Genomic DNA, 16,913 nt, shown 5'->3' with positions numbered 1-16,913 from the left:
ACAAGCACATTGAGACTGGTAGGAGGGGCAGAGGCGAGGAACAGGCTGGTCCGACACCCACATGTGGCATGTTTTTAATTGGGAGGGATATCTTGGCTGCAGAGGCCCCCTGTGAGGAGCAAGGGGTCCCAGCCCCACACTGAACCCCTCAGCCCAGGGTTCCAGAGCCGGGAAGAGACATCCCCATAACTTTGGGCTGTACAAACCAGTGGGGATTGTGGCTGAATGACAGGCTGCTGGAGACCCAGGCAGTTCCTCTTAAAGGACCAGTGCACAGATTTACTCAGATTCACTCCCTCTGAGCTCCAGCACTGGGGCAGCAGCTTGGAAGGATCCAGGGACATATGGGGAGGAACTAAATGGTCGGGAATCAGGGCAAGAACTGGGGGCAGCTTTCTCCCAGACAAAAGTGTTGACAGAGGGAATTGTTCCTTGCTGAGATCTCCCTGCCACAGTGCTGACAGGGAGTCGCTATATCTCCGTCTCCACCAACCTGTCCCACACTGTTCACCCAGACCTGGTGATTCCCTGAGACCCCGCCCCACCCAATTTGCAGCCCCACCCAAGCTGTTTGCAGTGGCTTTTCCATATGAATAGCCTGTCCTGGCTCAGGCTTCAGACTTTTCTAAAATCTCTTAAACAAGCAGCAGCTGGCCTCAGTGTGTCCCATACCTCTTGCTAAGTAGTCCCAGGCCCTGCACTAGCAGCAACCTGCCTTGGTTCATAGCTTGTCCTCTCCTGGGCACCTCCAAACCCAACACAAGTAGCAGCAATCTGCAAATTGCTCTGTAGCTTGTGCCGGCCCTAACCCTAACCCTACCACATACATGAATGATGTTCTCAAGGAGCAGACTCAGTAAGCACCGAAGCCCCACAGAAGCAAGTCCTCCTCCGGGGGAGGGGGGGTCTCCTGCACAACAACTCTTCCACTGTAGTCACAGCTGGTCTGCACAGCCAATTGGCCTGGGGGTCAATCCTTCCCAATTATGCCAACAGCAATCAAGGCTCAACTGCAACAGGACAGTGCACACAACCTACACCTAGAGTGCCCAGCTCAGGTGACTGGGGAGGCTCAGCTGCCGAGCCCTACTGGACACCTACTACACAAGGCCACTCTGCCAAGACTGGAAGACATAGCAGCTCTACCTAATACATAGAAACGAACACAGTGAAGCAACCAATATGTGAAGACAAATATGTCACAAATGAAAGAACAGAAGAAAAGAACTAAATGAAATGGAAGCAAACAAGCTATCAGATACACAATTCAAAACAATGGTTATAAGGATGCTTAAGGAACTTAAAGAGAACTTCAAGGAATTTAGTGAGGACTTCAAGAACCTTAGTGAGAATGTCAATGACATAAAAAGGGAGCAGTTAGAAATGATGGATACACTAACTGAAATGAAGAATAATTTACAGGGAATCAACATTAGAGTAGAGGATGCCAAAAATCAAATCAGCGATTTGGAATTTAAAGAAGCAAAAAGCACCCAATCAGAACTGCAAGAAGAAAAAAGAATCCAAAAATATGAAGATAGTATAAGGAGCCTCTGGGACAACCTCAAGTGTACCAACATTTGCATAGTAGTGGTGCTGGAAGAAGATAAATTAAAAACCTACTTGAAAAAATAATGACAGAAAACTTCCCCTACCTGGTGAAAGAAATAGACATGCAAGTCCAAGAAAGCACAGAGAGTCCCAAACAAGAGGAACCCAAAGAGGCCTATACCAAGACACATCATAATTAAAATGCCAAAAGGTTAAAGACAAAGAGAGAATCTTAAAAGTAGCAAGAGAAAAGCCCTCTGTTACCTATAAGGGAGCGCCCATACAACTGTCAGCTGATTTCTCAACAGAAACTTTGCAGGCCAGAAGGGATTGGCAAGAAATAGTCAAAGTGATGAAAAGCAAGGATCTACAACCAAGATTACTCTACCCAGCAAAGCTATTATTTAGAATTGAAGGTCAGATAAAGAGCTTCCCAGATAAGAAAAAGCTAAAGGAGTTCATCACCACCAAACTAGTATTACATGACATGTTGAAGGGTATTCTTTAAGAAGAGAAGGAGGAGGAGGAGGAGGAAGAGGAAGAGGAGGAGGAGGAGGAAGAGGAGGAGGAGGAGAAAGATCAAAATATGAACACTAAAATGGCAATAAATAGATATCCACAATTGAATCTAAAGATTGTGAGAAACTGACTATTGTCTTCTCTAGCAGAGAGATGTGGACAAGGAGCCCAGAATGCTGGTGACCCTTGAGCCCTGGCAAAGGTCAGAGCTGTGCACCCACTGTTTAGTCCAGACAATGGTAGCCAAAGCAACTTCCCCACCAGATAGTCATGTAAATAAATCCTTACTGATAAGATAGTCTGTCTGTTACTGGAAATTGCCTGCCTAAGGGCTATGGGTGTATCCCAAACTAAATAAAACTATGGCAAGGCCTGAGCAAAAATGGAGTTCATCCTCTTGGGATGGGCTCTCACCTGGCCCCCCCAGTTTCCAAATTATTATTTCTTGTCTCGTCTCTTTCATTTGTGTGCAGCCCCTCTTCCAGAGCCTGAACCCTGAACCACACAGGACATGGGACATTCACAAAAAATCAATGTAAACAAACAAGAAATCTAATAAACAAATAAAACCAGAGGCATGGAAACATGAAACAGACTGACAAATCTCAGAAGGAAGGGGGTAGAGGAAAAGGAAAGAGATTAAGCAAAGAACTTATATGCATACTAGAGGCCCGGTGCATGAAATTTGTGCATGGGTAGGGTCCCTAGGCCTGGCTGGCGATCAGGGCCAATCTGTGGGCTGACTAGCAGGGCAATCGGGGTCCCCCGCTGGCACTCGCCTTGGAGGCGACTGGCGGGGAGATCGGGGCAGTGGGGCCGCCCACTCACTGGCTGGCCCCACCCCTGATTGCCCTGCTGCCACCACTGGTCGCCTCCCTTTGTGAGGTGACCGGCAAGGTGATGGGGGGGGGGGGGCGTTGGCCTGGGGCCTGTGGGCTGGGGGCAGCTCCTGCATTGAACGTCTTCCCCCTGGTGGTCAATGCGTGTCATAGCAACTGGTCGTTGTACCATTTGGTTGATTTGCATATCAGGCTTTTATTATATAGGATATGCATTACCTATGGACCCAGACAATAAATAGGGTGGTGAAGGTCTGGGGTGGTGCAGGATTCTGTTGGAGGAGGGCAATGGTGGGGGGGAGAGGACATCTGTAATACTCTCAACAATAAAGTTAAAAATAAAAAAGAAAGAAAGAAAGAAAGAAAGAAAGAAAGAAAGAAAGAAAGAAAGAAAGAAAGAAAGAAAGAAAGAAAAAGAAAGAAAGAAAGAAAGAAAGAAAGAAAGAAAGAAAGAAAGAAAGAAAGAAAGAAAGAAGGAAGGAAAGAAAGAAAGGGAATTTTTGCCGAAACCGGTTTGGCTCAGTGGACAGAGCATCGGCCTGCGGACTGAAAGGTCCCAGGTTCGATTCCGGTCAAGGGCATGGACCTGGGTTGCGGGCACATCCCCAGTGGGAGATGTGCAGGAGGCAGCTGATCTATGTTTCTAACTCTCTATCTCTCTCCCTTCCTCTCTCTAAAAAATCAATAAAATATGTTTAAAAAAAAAAAAAAAGAAAGGGAATTTTTGTACCTTGAGAAAAAAAGATAAACAGGAACATCTCTGACAGGAAGGTGAGTTGTCACTGTGCTGTACAGAATTATCACATGGCTTCCCGAACCCATTTACTTCTGGGTGGTCTCTGTTGTTTGTTGAAGACCTTCTGGGTGTTGCTGAAATGGGATGCTCTCTTCCATGGCCCTAATCATGACACACTCTCCACACACGTGAACCCTCTGTCCTGTGAAGCACAGGGTCGTGATAATAGCATTTGCTTCACTGTCACCAGTTTGGGGAAGTATGATTTGCTTAATCATCTCATCCACTCCTCATTACATTCTCTGATGTAGGATTCTTATTTCCATTTTGTAAATGGAGAAGCTGAAACTCAAATGAATGTAATAATTTGCCAACGTCTCCCACACAATAAGCCAAGATGAGAACATTTGTTTCTCTGATGCCGAGCCCCTGCTCAGCCTGGTGGCCAGCTGTGGGGAGCACCTCCCAGGCACCCACAGAGAGTGCTCTGTGGGTCAGCATTGCTGCTGCGGGTGCAACCACAGGGGTGGCCACTGCATGGTAAGATCCCCGTTAGGGTCGGCTCACCTGGCATGGAGCAGCCCCAGGGACACGTTCCCTTTGCTCAGCATCTACGCTCACCGGTTTCGTTTGAGGTGCTGATACTTCGCCATCCATAGTGCCGGGTGCCCAGAGTCCTTTGCTCCTGGCAAACGTTCCGTGACTGTTTCTGGTGTTGCATTTTCGTCATTATGAGAGACCGTGGTAGTGAGAAAATCATCGCTGCTCAACTAGAAAAATTACCGGAGTGTATAAATAACCAGGATCAAGTGTGGCTGTAACAACGGAGGGGCCAACAGACGCTGCCTCAGGATGATCTTCAGTACACTGGAGATTTTTGAGCCTTTGGGCCTTTTTATTAAAGTCCCTTGAACATTTTTAAATAGAAATATAAATGCTGGCTTTTTTTTTTTTTTAAGTAGCCGTAAGGGTTGCAAAGTTGAAGCTTCAGCTTCCTCTCCAGCATTAGGCCTGGCAGGCCCTCTGCACACCCCTTGGCGCCCGCCAGGCCTCTGCCCACACTCCAGGGACCGTCTCCAGTGCCTGCACCAGTGCTCACCACGGGGCAGCACCACTGCCAAGCCCACAGCAGATGTCATCAGGAAGGCGGTCGCTATTCTCCCTTAAGAAAGTGATGCCCCTCCAAGCATCAGCCTCCATGGTCTTGCCCCACAATCCTGTTATGAAACTGAGACAAGAGTGGAGAATTTCCAACTGTGCCTGGAACAGGCTTTCATTTTGTCTGGATAATTATAAGTAGGATGGGCGAGGGGGCGGGAAAAAAGGAGACCCAGACCAGATGGACAGGCTTTAAGAAAGGATTGGGGACTCCGTGGCCCCTGGTTGCTGTGTAACAGGCAGCAGGCAGAACAGGGTCTTCCTTCATCTTCCTCCTGTGCTTTCTCTCCTGAAGCCAGCGCCCCGGTGGGCGTCCCCCTCCCCACACCAACCCAAGTGAAGCCATCGTGGAGGAAAGATAAAATAGCAGGAGGGGAAAGAAAGAAGAAAGGAAATAGCAGGGGGAATGTACCAAGCAAGTGCCCTTGAATCTTTTAGCTCCTCACTCACATTTTGCTAAGGCGGTTTGAGGTCATGTGGCTTCCAACTCCAGGAGCCCAGGAGGGATGCGTACAAAGTAAACTGGCAGCTTCGTGGAGGGATTGAGGGTGGGTGACCTGGTCAGGGAGGAGGAGAAAAGGCTCTGGATAGAGGCACAGCTAGAACAGGCTGCATGCCACCGCCATCCTCTGGACTGTAACTGCCTCTGGGTCACGTACACTCCAAACTCTGTCTTGTAGTTATTTCAACCTCAGTGAATACGAAGGCTGGGATTTTTTTCAGGATGTTGGCTTCCTTTTATTTGGGGGGCAGAGGGGGTGCATATATCTTTCTTAGAGTGAGCTCAATAAATATAAATTAGACATAGAATCACCTTATTTCAAAAGGATTTAGAATAGAATCAATTTAGACCAAATTTAATTCATGAAGCATAATTTATAAGTACATCTTAATTTTATATTGCGAGGTACACCTACAGGCTGTTGTGTTTATTTAGAAGCAGTCTTTTTCACGTGTGTGTTTTGGTGGAGAAGAGCAAAAAGACAGTGGAACATTATGTTTTCTTGCTTGGAGGCGACACAGACACATGATGACACATGAACAATAGGGTGTCGTCATGTGGACTCTCTCAGCTATGAGATGGCTGTTGTTTCTCAGCAATAAGCCCCCTTTGATAGAGCTTAAGATGTTTATAATCTTTTGCAATTACAAACCATGCTACATTGAATAACTTTATACATATGTCCTTTCCCACATGTAGGGATTTATCTGAAGAAGGATTTCCTAGAAGTAGAATTGGGTAAATCCTGTGTGAATTTGTTATTTTGCCAGAAATTACCAAACTACAGGCAAATGGGGACCCATGCCCGAAAAAAAGAACATCATCAAGAAGTCTGCTCAGAAAGAGAAAACAAAAGATTTCAGCGTGTTTTTCTGCCTTGTATTGACATTGTCATAAAGGGCTCATAAAACATACTAGTGTTGGTTTATTTCACCTTCTACAACTGCCACTGGAAGTATCACCAGGGTAGAGAGAAAACTCAGCGGGCCACAGGTTTTCTTTTTCATTCAGTCAGTAAGTATGTGTGTAGTAAGGCACTGGGGGTCACACTCATGACCGAGGCGTGGTGTCGGTCTTCACAGTCCTTAGGCTGGTCAGGTGATTTAAGAACTGGAATCCGGACATAAGCCCATGCTCTGGCCTTATTCTCCTATCTAATAAAAGCTATTCGACCAGTCACTGTGACATCCACTGACCACCAGGGGCAGATGCTCCGACCGGTAAGTTAGCTTGCTGCTAGGCCAGTGGGGACTGGGTGAGACAGGCCGGACATGCCCTGGAGCCCTCCCACAGTCCCTCCCTGGCCCTGATTGTACACTGGTGGGGGTCCCTCAGCCTGGCCAGCACCCTCTCAAAATCTGGGACCCTTCAGGGGATGTCAGAGAGTCGGTTTTGGCCCATCCCCACAGGCCAGGCCGAGGGACCCCACCGGTGCACAATCCGTGCACCAGGCATCTAGTCCTATCTAATAAAGAGGTGATATGCAAATTGACCATCACCTCAACACACAAGATGGTGCCCCCATGTGGACACCAGATGGCCACCACAAGATGGCCAGCAGGGAAGGGCAGTTGGGGGGAACCAGGCCTGCAGGGGAGGGCAGTTGGGGGGGAACCAGGCCTGCAGGGGAGGGCAGTTAGGGGCAATCGGGCTGGCAGGGGAGCAGTTAGGCATCAATCAGGCTGGCAGGGGAGCAGTTAGGCATCAATCAGGCTGGCAGGGGAGTGGTTAGGGGTGATCAGGCTGGCAGGCAGGCAAGTGGTTGGGAGCCAGCAGTCCTGGATTGTGAGAGGGATGTCCAACTGCCTGTTAAGGCCCGATCCCACCGGCAGTCAGACATTTCTTTAGGGGTCCCAGATTGGAGAGGGTGCAGGCTGGGCTAAGGGACACACACCCCCATGCACGAATTTCATGCACCAGGCCTCTAGTTTAAAATATAAAAACAGATACATATATTTGTTATGAGCACTCATTTAAAAATATCAAGTTTCCTTACTCTGGGGTAGAATTATTCAACATGTACACATGGTGGCGACTAGGAGACTGGAGGAAGTTAAAATGTGTTTGATTAATAAGAAAAAAAGAAATGACACATAAATTTAGCTCTAATGCTAAAAATCAGCTCTCCAAACAGAGTTATGGTAGGGCAAATAATAAAAAGGGCTAGGAAACAAAACACAAGCTACAGAAATGGTAGAGCAACCTTAGAGAACCCTAGGTCATGGTTTCTAATAAAATAGCTAAATGTGAAATCAAGCTTGCATTCCCTCGCACCCAGCTGCAGCAGGAACGGAATGCCAGTCACTACAGTCCAGGGTTCCAGGTCTCGCCCAGACAATGCTCATCTGGCTGACCGTGGGGTGTTCACACCCCCCGGCCTTGCCTTTTTCATCTGAAAAAGAAACTAAAGCTATTTGATCTTCTTATGCCGCTTACTATTGTGATGAACAAATACAATGGTAGAAAACACTTTGAAGAGGTTAAGAACTCCACATGAATGAAAATTCGTGTTTCCTCCATTGACTGGCATTCAGTGTTGGTATGCACACACCACCTCGGCCTGAATGAATTCAGCGATGAATTACTAGTTCAGCAAGTGTGAACTCTGTGCAGCTTTGGCAAGTGCCCGTGGCATGCCCCACCACGTGCTCTGACCATCCTGCTGACTCCAGCCTGGTCATCCCGGCCCTTGCTTTGTGCTCAGCGGCGGAACAGTGACTTAGTTTGACCACTAGATGGCACTAGTGACAAGGCGAGCTTAGGCCCCTTCAGAAATGGAGCACTTTCCCAGGTTGGTTTGTTTTGTAACTTTTTAAGACATCATTAGTATAAAGGCCATATGCTCCCTGTGAGAACATAGCAAACAGTTCATGACATAAGAAGGGAATCCCGTGTCTGGGAAGCCTGCCGGCGGTTTCCTAGCCCTGACTGGAATGCAATAGCGTGTAGCCCGTTTAACGTGCAGGCGCACAACTGCTGGGCTGGTTGAAATCACTACCATGTCTCAGGGCCACCCTGGAGGGGTACCACAAAGCCGCTGTGCCCACGCCGCCCTCACCCTGAATGTGCACAGCTCCGCAGTCTCATCGGGGTATAGCTTACTGGCTCCTCCCAAAATCCTGGTTTTCTCTGAGGAAATCGCGTTAACCCACTACTTGAGCTGGTATTGGTGAGTCAATAACCGAAGTAACCATTTCAAGAAGCATATTAAGAAGCTTACAGTCAGATGTATTAATATAATAGTTTTTCTTCCTCACAATTTTTCTGGGATGGAACCGATACTGCTGTCATTTGATGTAGTTGTGAGTAATGGACGGAGGGGGAGGCCCCGACAGCAGGGCAGCCATCTGAGCAGCTTCCCAGGAGGCTGCAGGGTGACCCCCAGGATGGTCCCCACAGGGACTGGGGAAGGGACCGGCGGGGAGCATAGATGCAGTCCCCGGCCCACCCGTAGTCGGGTGACAAGGAAGGTACTTGTAAGTCAGTCACCGGCAACAGGCCACGGGCCAGACGACAGGCCATGGGCCAGGGGACAGGGGACAGGCCATGGGCCAGGCAACAGGCCATGGGCCAGAGCAGGTGCGGCCACTGGGAGGGCGGGAAGATCTGCCGGTCAATCTCCCCCACGAATGAGCGGGCTGCTGGTGGCTCTCAGCTCTCGCACCCTTGGGGCTCTCTCTGCAGGGGCACTCTTGGGCCCACGCCAGGGCCTGATGGGCTCAACTAGCGAAGACCATACCACCCAGTGCCAAGGTGGACAGAAGCTCTGGGCGCTGGCCGGGCTCCGAGCTCTGCTGCAGCCCCAGCCGCTCAGCTGCCAGGCGGGACTGAGGGAAATGGGACCTTGGAAACCGAAGATGTAATTCGGTGAAAACAAAGCTTCTACCACATCTCACCCTCCTGTGGAAGTGCTCATTCCAGCGGCACCCCAAGAGCTCCACTCCCAGCAGCAACAGAGAAAGACTGCCCATGCACCTCTCTGATAACAAAACTACATACATACTAGAGACCGGGTGCGCAAAATTCTTGCACTGGGGAGGGGTCCCTCAGCCCAGCCTGTGCCCTCTGGCAGTCCAGGACCCCTCGGGGGATGTCTGACTGATGGCTTAGGCCCTCCTGAGCCCAGCTCAGGGCTTCTAGCTGAGCAGAGCTCCCCCTGTTGGAGCACACTGACCACCAGGGGGCAGCTCCTGCGACCAGTCATTCCACCCGTCAGTCAATTTGCATATTACCCTTTATTATTATGTAGGATATGGTGACGTGGCCACACCAACCATTCATAATGCTGCAGACAACCAAGGGCAAATGGGAACCAAACACTCTGGTCAAAGAATATATTCAACAAGAAAAACTGAGTTTGATTCAACTTGATTTGGCTCATTATTTTATTTTATTCATTCATTCACTCATTTTATGTTTACTTTTTAAAAATACTTTTCATTGATTTCAGAGATGAAGGAAGAGGGACAGAGAGAGAGAAATACTAATGATGAGAGAGAAACATTGCATCCTAGTCTAAGCGGCTGCCTCCTGCACACCACCTACTAGGGATCAAGACCGCAGCCACCCCATGACCGCCTGGTTCATAGCTGATGCTCCGTGACAACCACACCGGCGAGGCTGGGCTCATCATTCTAAAATCTGGACCTCGGTTTCCTCATCTGACACCGGAGGGTCCTTGGGCAGCCGCGCGGGGTGCTGTGGGTCAGGAGCACCAACGTTCTTGGGAAGTCCACGAAGGTGAACTGCCACTGGGGCAAAATTTCGCTGGGTAAGAGGGAGGCTGGCACGACACAGAGAGAAGGGCTGGGGCCTGTGTTGTGAGCATCGTGGAAGCTCGGAAGTGGCCGTGGGAATAACATTAAGAGAAGTGAAAGGTGAGGGGACAGGAGAGAAGACTCTGGCTGCAGGTAATCCACCAGTGGCCCTGAAACACAACCAGAGCAGCGATCAACACTATTTACCATAGGTCGTCCCCACTCCTCAAGCAGCCCCTCCAGGCCAGCAGGCACCCGAAGGTCCCCATCAGGGCAAAAGTCCTTGACACAGAAGTCCAGACTTCTCACCCTGTGTTAATGTGGTTGAGCCAGGCTGGTTGGAGCATCCTCCTGTGCACCAAGGGGCGGTGGGTTGGGTCCCAGGTTGGGACCCATACAGGAGGCAATGGATGGACATCTCTCTCTCATTGAGGTTTCCTCTCTAAAATCAATAAAAATAAACAAAGAAGTACATTTGGTTGATCAAGTGAAAGTGTAAATATTACCTAGGGAGACTAAAATGCAAGAAAATGCTTGATAGGGGACCCAAGAGCCTGAAAGAGAGGGCTCTATAAAGGCTGGGGGTCTAAAGATGGGGTACCACTCTGTCCCTCATTCTTTTAACAAAGTGATACTATCATGTAGCCCTTGCTTTTGCACGCCGAGGAGGATACTGGGAGAGCAGCACAAAGTCCTGCCCTCAGGGCCTGACCTCCTATGCACAGGCCCTGCACAGTAGGTATTATTATGGATTTTGAGAGAAAGCCAGAAACAGGCCCAAGCATTTTATGTACCTTGTTTCATGTAACTCTCTGTCAACCCCATGGCGTGGGTGGTATAACTCCCAGTTTACAGGTGGAGAAGCCGAAGCTGTCTGCCCAAGGTCACAGGTCTCCCCAGGACCGTAAGCCGGAGGCTGTGGGCAGCAGGCAGGGGTGCAGCTGAAATTTGCATCTGAGCTTCCTTTATATGTGAAGATGCAGGGTCCTCCATATTTTGGAATAGGGATATTAGGAGTCCTGAAAGAGCCCCAGGAATTCTGGACTCATCATTATCCCTCCATGCAGAGTTCTCTGCTAGGGAAAGAGAAGGAAGGAAGGAAGGGAGGGAAGGAGGAAGGGAGGGAGGGAGGGAGGGAGGGAGGGAGGGAGGCAGACTTTAATTGCCAGGCTCCCAAATGATGTGTCAAAAGACAGCTGCTGGTTCCAAAATGGCCACCACCGCGTTTTCCTGCGGTCTGAGCAGTTACTTAGTTACCGGCCCCCAGCAGTGCCGCCCCGGACTGCACCAGGCAGAATAGTGCCTGGGCCTCCTTCTCCCAGTGATAGTTCTGGCAAACAGTGGAGGAAAGAAGTAACCAGGGCATGAGCATGCAGTGAGCGCGGCAGTGAGTGTGCAGTGAACACAGCAGTGAGCGTGGCAGTGAGCGCAGCAGAGAGTGTGCACTGAGTGTGGAAAAGATACCCTTTCTCTATTGGTGCCCACCTCCAAATTGCCATAGCACAAGTCTTCTTACCCCGACCACTGGTCAGCACCAGGACCAGGATGGCATGGCGTAAGGCAGATGTTATAGGCAGTTTGACTATCTTACTTCCCATTAGACTCAGGACCGGGGGTGGTGTTTGCATGTCTCCTGCTATATCCCCGAGTCTCACATAATGCCTAGCACGGAGTAAGGAGCTCAATAAACATTTGCTAAAACAATGAGTGAATGAATAAACAAAGGAATTCATAGAAAGGAGAGGAGAGGAGGAAAACAGGTGGGAGAGGAATGCGCTGAAGCAGGAAACGGTGGACACAAAGTCGCATTCCATGGGCATCTGCAGGAGGAACTTGGCTCTGTGGATGGGGGTGGGGGGACCCAGGGCTGGCGTGAGGGCACACAAAGGACGCAGAGCTTAAAGAGGGGCTTGAAATGCCATCACAAACAACACACCCTCGAAAGGTACAATTCATCTGTGCCAACCAAGCCCAAAGTGTCAAGGGATAAAAATTAAATAAGTAAAAATGTTCAGTAATAATAGAAATGGCGATGTGTTAGGTTGGCCGACAGCTGTGGCCAACAGCTGTGACCAACAACCCCAGCATCTCAGTGATGCACCGCAGTAAACGTTTCTAGTTTATTCCCCTCCCAAGAGGGTTTTTCTGGTTGAGTGGCTCAGTCCTAAGCAGTGTTGCAGGGATTCAGGAACGTTCCACCTCTGGATCCACTATCACTCCCAGCTGTGCAGGAAGGAAGCTGACAGAAAGGCAGGCCTGGGAATGTGCTCATCACTCCTGTCCACATTCCATTGGCCAGAACTCAGTCTTGTGTCCCTGCCTAGCTGATGGGGAGGCTGGGAATTGTAGTCCAGCGGTGTGCCCTGGAGGAAAAGGAGGCGGGGTTGCTGAATGCAGGCACAGCCCTTACCTAATGACCCCCATGTGCAGTGAACATGGCAGTGAGCGCAGCAGTGAGTGTGGCTGACAGTGTGCACTGAGTGTGCAATGAACATGGCAGTGAGCGCAGCAGTGAGTGTGGCTGACAGTGTGCACTGAGTGTGCAATGAACATGGCAGAGAGCGCAGCAGTGAGTGTGGCTGACAGTGTGCACTGAGTGTGCAATGAACATGGCAGAGAGCGCAGCAGTGAGTGTGGCTGACAGTGTGCACTGAGTGTGCAATGAATATGGCAGAGAGAGTGCACTGAGTGTGCAATGAACATGGCAGAGAGCGCAACAGTGAGTGTGCACTGAGTGTGCAGTGCACACAGCAGTGAGCACAGCAGTGAGTTCGGCAGTGAACACAGCAGAGTGTGCATTGAGTGCAGTGAACACAGCAGTGAGCAGTGAGTGTACAGAGTGTGCAGTGAACACAGCAGTGAGCAGTGAGTGTGCAGTGAACACAGCAGTGAGCAGTGAGTGTACAGAGTGTGCAGTGAACACAGCAGTGAGCAGTGAGTGTACAGAGTGTGCAGTGAACACAGCAGTGAGCAGTGAGTGTGCAGTGAACACAGCAGTGAGCAGTGAGTGTACAGAGTGTGCAGTGAACACAGCAGTGAGCAGTGAGTGTACAGAGTGTGCAGTGAACACAGCAGTGAGCAGTGAGTGTGCAGTGAACACAGCAGTGAGCAGTGAGTGTACAGAGTGTGCAGTGAACACAGCAGTGAGCAGTGAGTGTACAGAGTGTGCAGTGAGCACGGCAAGAAAGGATTTGTCTGCGGGATCAGCGACCGGGGTACCCGCTTTTGCGTACTTGTTGCCTCGGCTTTTCCTCCACCTAGAAAGGCTCTTGGTAACCAATTCTCAGTGGGGAAGCAGAGGACAGCGAGCGGCTTCGGGCAGACCAGGAGTGCCTCCTGGCCCTGGCAGGAGGGGGGCTGGGGTGCCCTCAGTGGTTAGAGCATCAGACCCACCGAAGGGTCTCAGGTTTGATTTCCAGTCAAGGGCACGTACCTGGGTTACGCGTTTGCTCCCCTCCCCTGCCCCCTGCCATCTCTCTCCCTCCATCCCTCCCTCCCACAAGCAACGGAAAAATCTCCTCACGTGAGGATTAACAACAAAAAGGTCCCGTGGGGATGTTGGCGAGAAGTGAAGGTGCCAGGGCCATGGACAGGGGTGGGGGGAGCGGGGGGAGACGGGGAGGAGACTGCACTCTTGCACCATCCTAGTGAGGGGCCACGTCCAGCGCTGAGCTGCTTCCAAGCCAAGTGGGCAGCCCTGATGGAGGAAGACGTCTTGTGTTGAGCTGACCTTGGCCTCTGAGGCTGCACTAACTGCTCTCCCCCCCACCAGCATTTCGTCCAAATCTGAGCAGTTCATTCCTGTTTCGAGAAGAGAAAAAGAAAAACGCCTAAGTGCCCCATTCACAACAAGCTGAGTGCTTCTGTTTAATACAAAAACCAGATGTACTACAATAGAAGGCAGCTGGAGCCCTACACGCTGACACAGACCAGCTATGCACACCCGGGGGCGGGGGAGCGTGGCAGAGGCCACCAGTTTAGACCAGAGCCTTTCAGTGGGCTGCTGGGTGGGCTGGATCTGCTGCTCAGCGGGGAGCCTTCTTTGATGGTGACAGAGCAGGTGAGGACAGGCCTGGGGGCCCCACAGGCCGCCCCAGCGCCTGCTTGGAGCGCACCAACACCTAGAGCACATTCTTGCCTTCACGCAGCAGCGGGAGGGGCAGGGTCCGGGGCTCTGCGTGGGCAGCCATCACAAGGAACACGGACGTGCCTCTGAGGGTTTTGGCGGCCTCGTTGGCTCCTCTCCAAAGCCGCTTGTGGTTACACGCCTGCCGAAGGAGGCTGATCTTTTCGGCGAGGTGGGCATTGCGAGAGGGAGGCCTTCGGATTTACATCGGCCTCAGTCCAGGCTGTGGTCCTGGGGCCTAGCCTCTCCTCAAGACCCTGAGCGCTTTTCTTTTCTTTTTTTGAAATTTAATTTTGTTTTATTTCTTAAAGTATTACAAAGAGTATCACACATGTCTCCTTCCCCCACCCCCCTTTGACATTCCCCCGGCCTCCCCCACCCCCCAGTGTCTTGTGTCCATTGGTTCTTCTCATATGCATGAATACAAGTCCTTCGGTTGATCTCCTATCCCCCCCCCCCCCCCCCCAACCCTCCCCAGGCTTTCCACTGTAGTTTGACAGTCTGCTCAATGCTGCTTTGCCTCTGTATCCATTTTTGTTCATCAGTCTATAATAGTCCTTATTATCCATAAATGAGTGAGATCATGTGGTATTTTTTTCGGCTTCCCAGGGGCTGTCCCAGCCTCACAGGGGCCGTGTCAACCTCACAGGGGCCGTCTCAGCAACACGAAGTTTGGCATTCTGTCTTTTGTTGGGTGGCTCCTTGCTGGACAAAATCTCCAGGCGTTCTTGGTGGCTGAATATCTGGTATGCTTGCTTGGATTTCATTTTCTACTCAGTGCACAGACTGCTTGTCTGCCGTCTCCCAGCATCCCATGTGAGACTGGATCTGGTGGGCCTGCCTGTGCTTTTGCTGGTACAGCGGTTCTATGTCGCCGGCCCAGCCGGGTCTGGCTCCGGCTTCCTCCAAACCTGATTCTGCTTCTTGAGTGTGTCCCTTATGCATGTGAGGAGTTGAAATCTGCAGTTTGTTGGGTTATGCTGTAAAAGCGCAGGTGGTTCCTTTTGTGCCACTGGCACAGCTTGGGCGGGGATGTAAATTGAGTAGGGCGGGGTCTCCAGGAATCACCAGGGTGGAGCAAGGGGCAATGGCGTCTCCGAGACTCCTCGCCTCTCTGCGACTCCGAGTCTCCGAGTGCCAGCGAGCAGCTCCGCGAGACAGCCACCCTCGCTCTCTGGCCTGTTGCAAGGCTGTCCCACCCCTCCCCGTAGGGGTCTGGGACCTCAGAATCCCACCCCAAACAAGTTCAGTGGATTCAAGAGTTTGTAGCCCCTTCTGATTGAAAAAAACTGCGCATCCAGTTGCAGCCAGCCTGGTGCACGACTCCGTACCTCCGTTCTTGGAGCCTCTGCACATCCTACTCAGTCTCAATGCTCTTCTTTCTTTCCTTCCAGTTGTAGAGCTTCCACTGGGCCAGCTTTCCGATGGTTCTGAATGATAACTGTTTGTCTTATAGTTGGTAGTCTCGATGTTGTTGTGGGAGGCAGCACACACAGGTCTGTACCTTACGCCGCCATCTTGGTTCCCTGAGCGCTTTTCTTTATGAAAGATGAAAATATTGGTAAATTTTAGGATAGTAACAAGGAAGGTACAAAATGACAGGAAAACTTCACCCTCCAGCAGGCGTCATTGGCTGATGCGTCCGTGTTCCTCGGTGTCTGCACTGTCACTGACATGAGGACAGCAGCCTGAAGAGCCACCTGGCTCTCCTGGCTCGGCCTACGAGTGCACAGCCCAGCCTATCGATGCCACATTGGCCACGTGGGTATAAACTAGAACATCTTTCAGTCTGTCAGTCACTGCATCTTCATGGGATATGCAGACACATTTACACACACAGCTGCTGTGAAAACAGGGCCACAAGGTGGAAAAGATAATGTCCAACTCCTCGTGAATGTGTCACTAGAGGGAGTCCCAGGAGACAGCCCTGCACAGAGGAGATGACAGCATCTCTGAGTGGCCACTGCACAGGGAGCCTCCACGCACTCCCTCAGGAGACTCTCGCCCAATGCGCCGGCCCCTCCCTTCAGAGAGGAGCTGCGGCCCAGCGCCCCAGGGGGTGGGGGTGAGCGCCTCCGTACCAGTGCCCGCTCTGGGGCTAGAAAGCCTGGCTCCCTACAGCCTGTCTTTGCACAAAGTGCCCAACTGTGTGCAGGGCGATCTATCAGAACTTGTTAAAACCACAGGCGCGCATGCTTTTTGCGACCCTTCCTCCCGCGTAGAGGCGGGGTGAGCTTCGCCGGTGCCCCAGGTGGGCGCACCAGGAGGGAGCACAGGGCCCATGCTTAGAAGGAGACCGGTATTGGGGTCCTCAATCACCTGTGTCACAGCCTTGAAATTCTTAGTAACGTTATTTTCCCATGAGTGCTTTGTAAGTGAAGTCCAGTGGCATAGCAGCACAGGTTCGGGGCCTGGAGCCAGGGCGGGAGTGGTCTTGCCTCCCACACCTCTGAGGCCCCCTGGACTGGCTCCAGGCTGCCCCCCTGCCCTCTGCCCGCCCTTTCCAAGGGAAGCAATGCCACCTTCTCTGCTGGTGCCTCTCAGCAGGGACGTGGGCCTTGTGGGGATGGGAGCAATCAGGCATGCGCACTTGTCTTGCCCTGTGGACAAGCGCGCACCCCTAAGTGTGGCTGTGCCTACAGAAGTGCAACATGAATAGCAACAGCAAACAAAGTCGCCCTGACACGCCGCCAGTGGCGCTGCCGAGGGGAGGAGGGCTGTTTCC

The 16,913-nt window shown here is 51.1% G+C and overlaps 1 pseudogene; it reads right to left on the bottom strand.

Annotated features, from left to right (window-relative positions):
* Positions 1–9,024: 9,024 nt before the first annotated feature.
* On the bottom strand, positions 9,025–15,544 carry LOC139012970 (NHP2-like protein 1; annotated as a pseudogene).
* Positions 15,545–16,913: the final 1,369 nt, after the last annotated feature.

This window comes from Myotis yumanensis, unplaced genomic scaffold (genome assembly GCF_028538775.1).
Source record: "Myotis yumanensis isolate MYYU_CA2020_CCGP unplaced genomic scaffold, mMyoYum1.0.hap1 SCAF_6, whole genome shotgun sequence".
Classification (NCBI taxonomy): domain Eukaryota; kingdom Metazoa; phylum Chordata; class Mammalia; order Chiroptera; family Vespertilionidae; genus Myotis; species Myotis yumanensis.
Note: the sequence above shows the minus strand (reverse complement) of the source record. Positions and strands in the feature narration are given on the sequence as shown.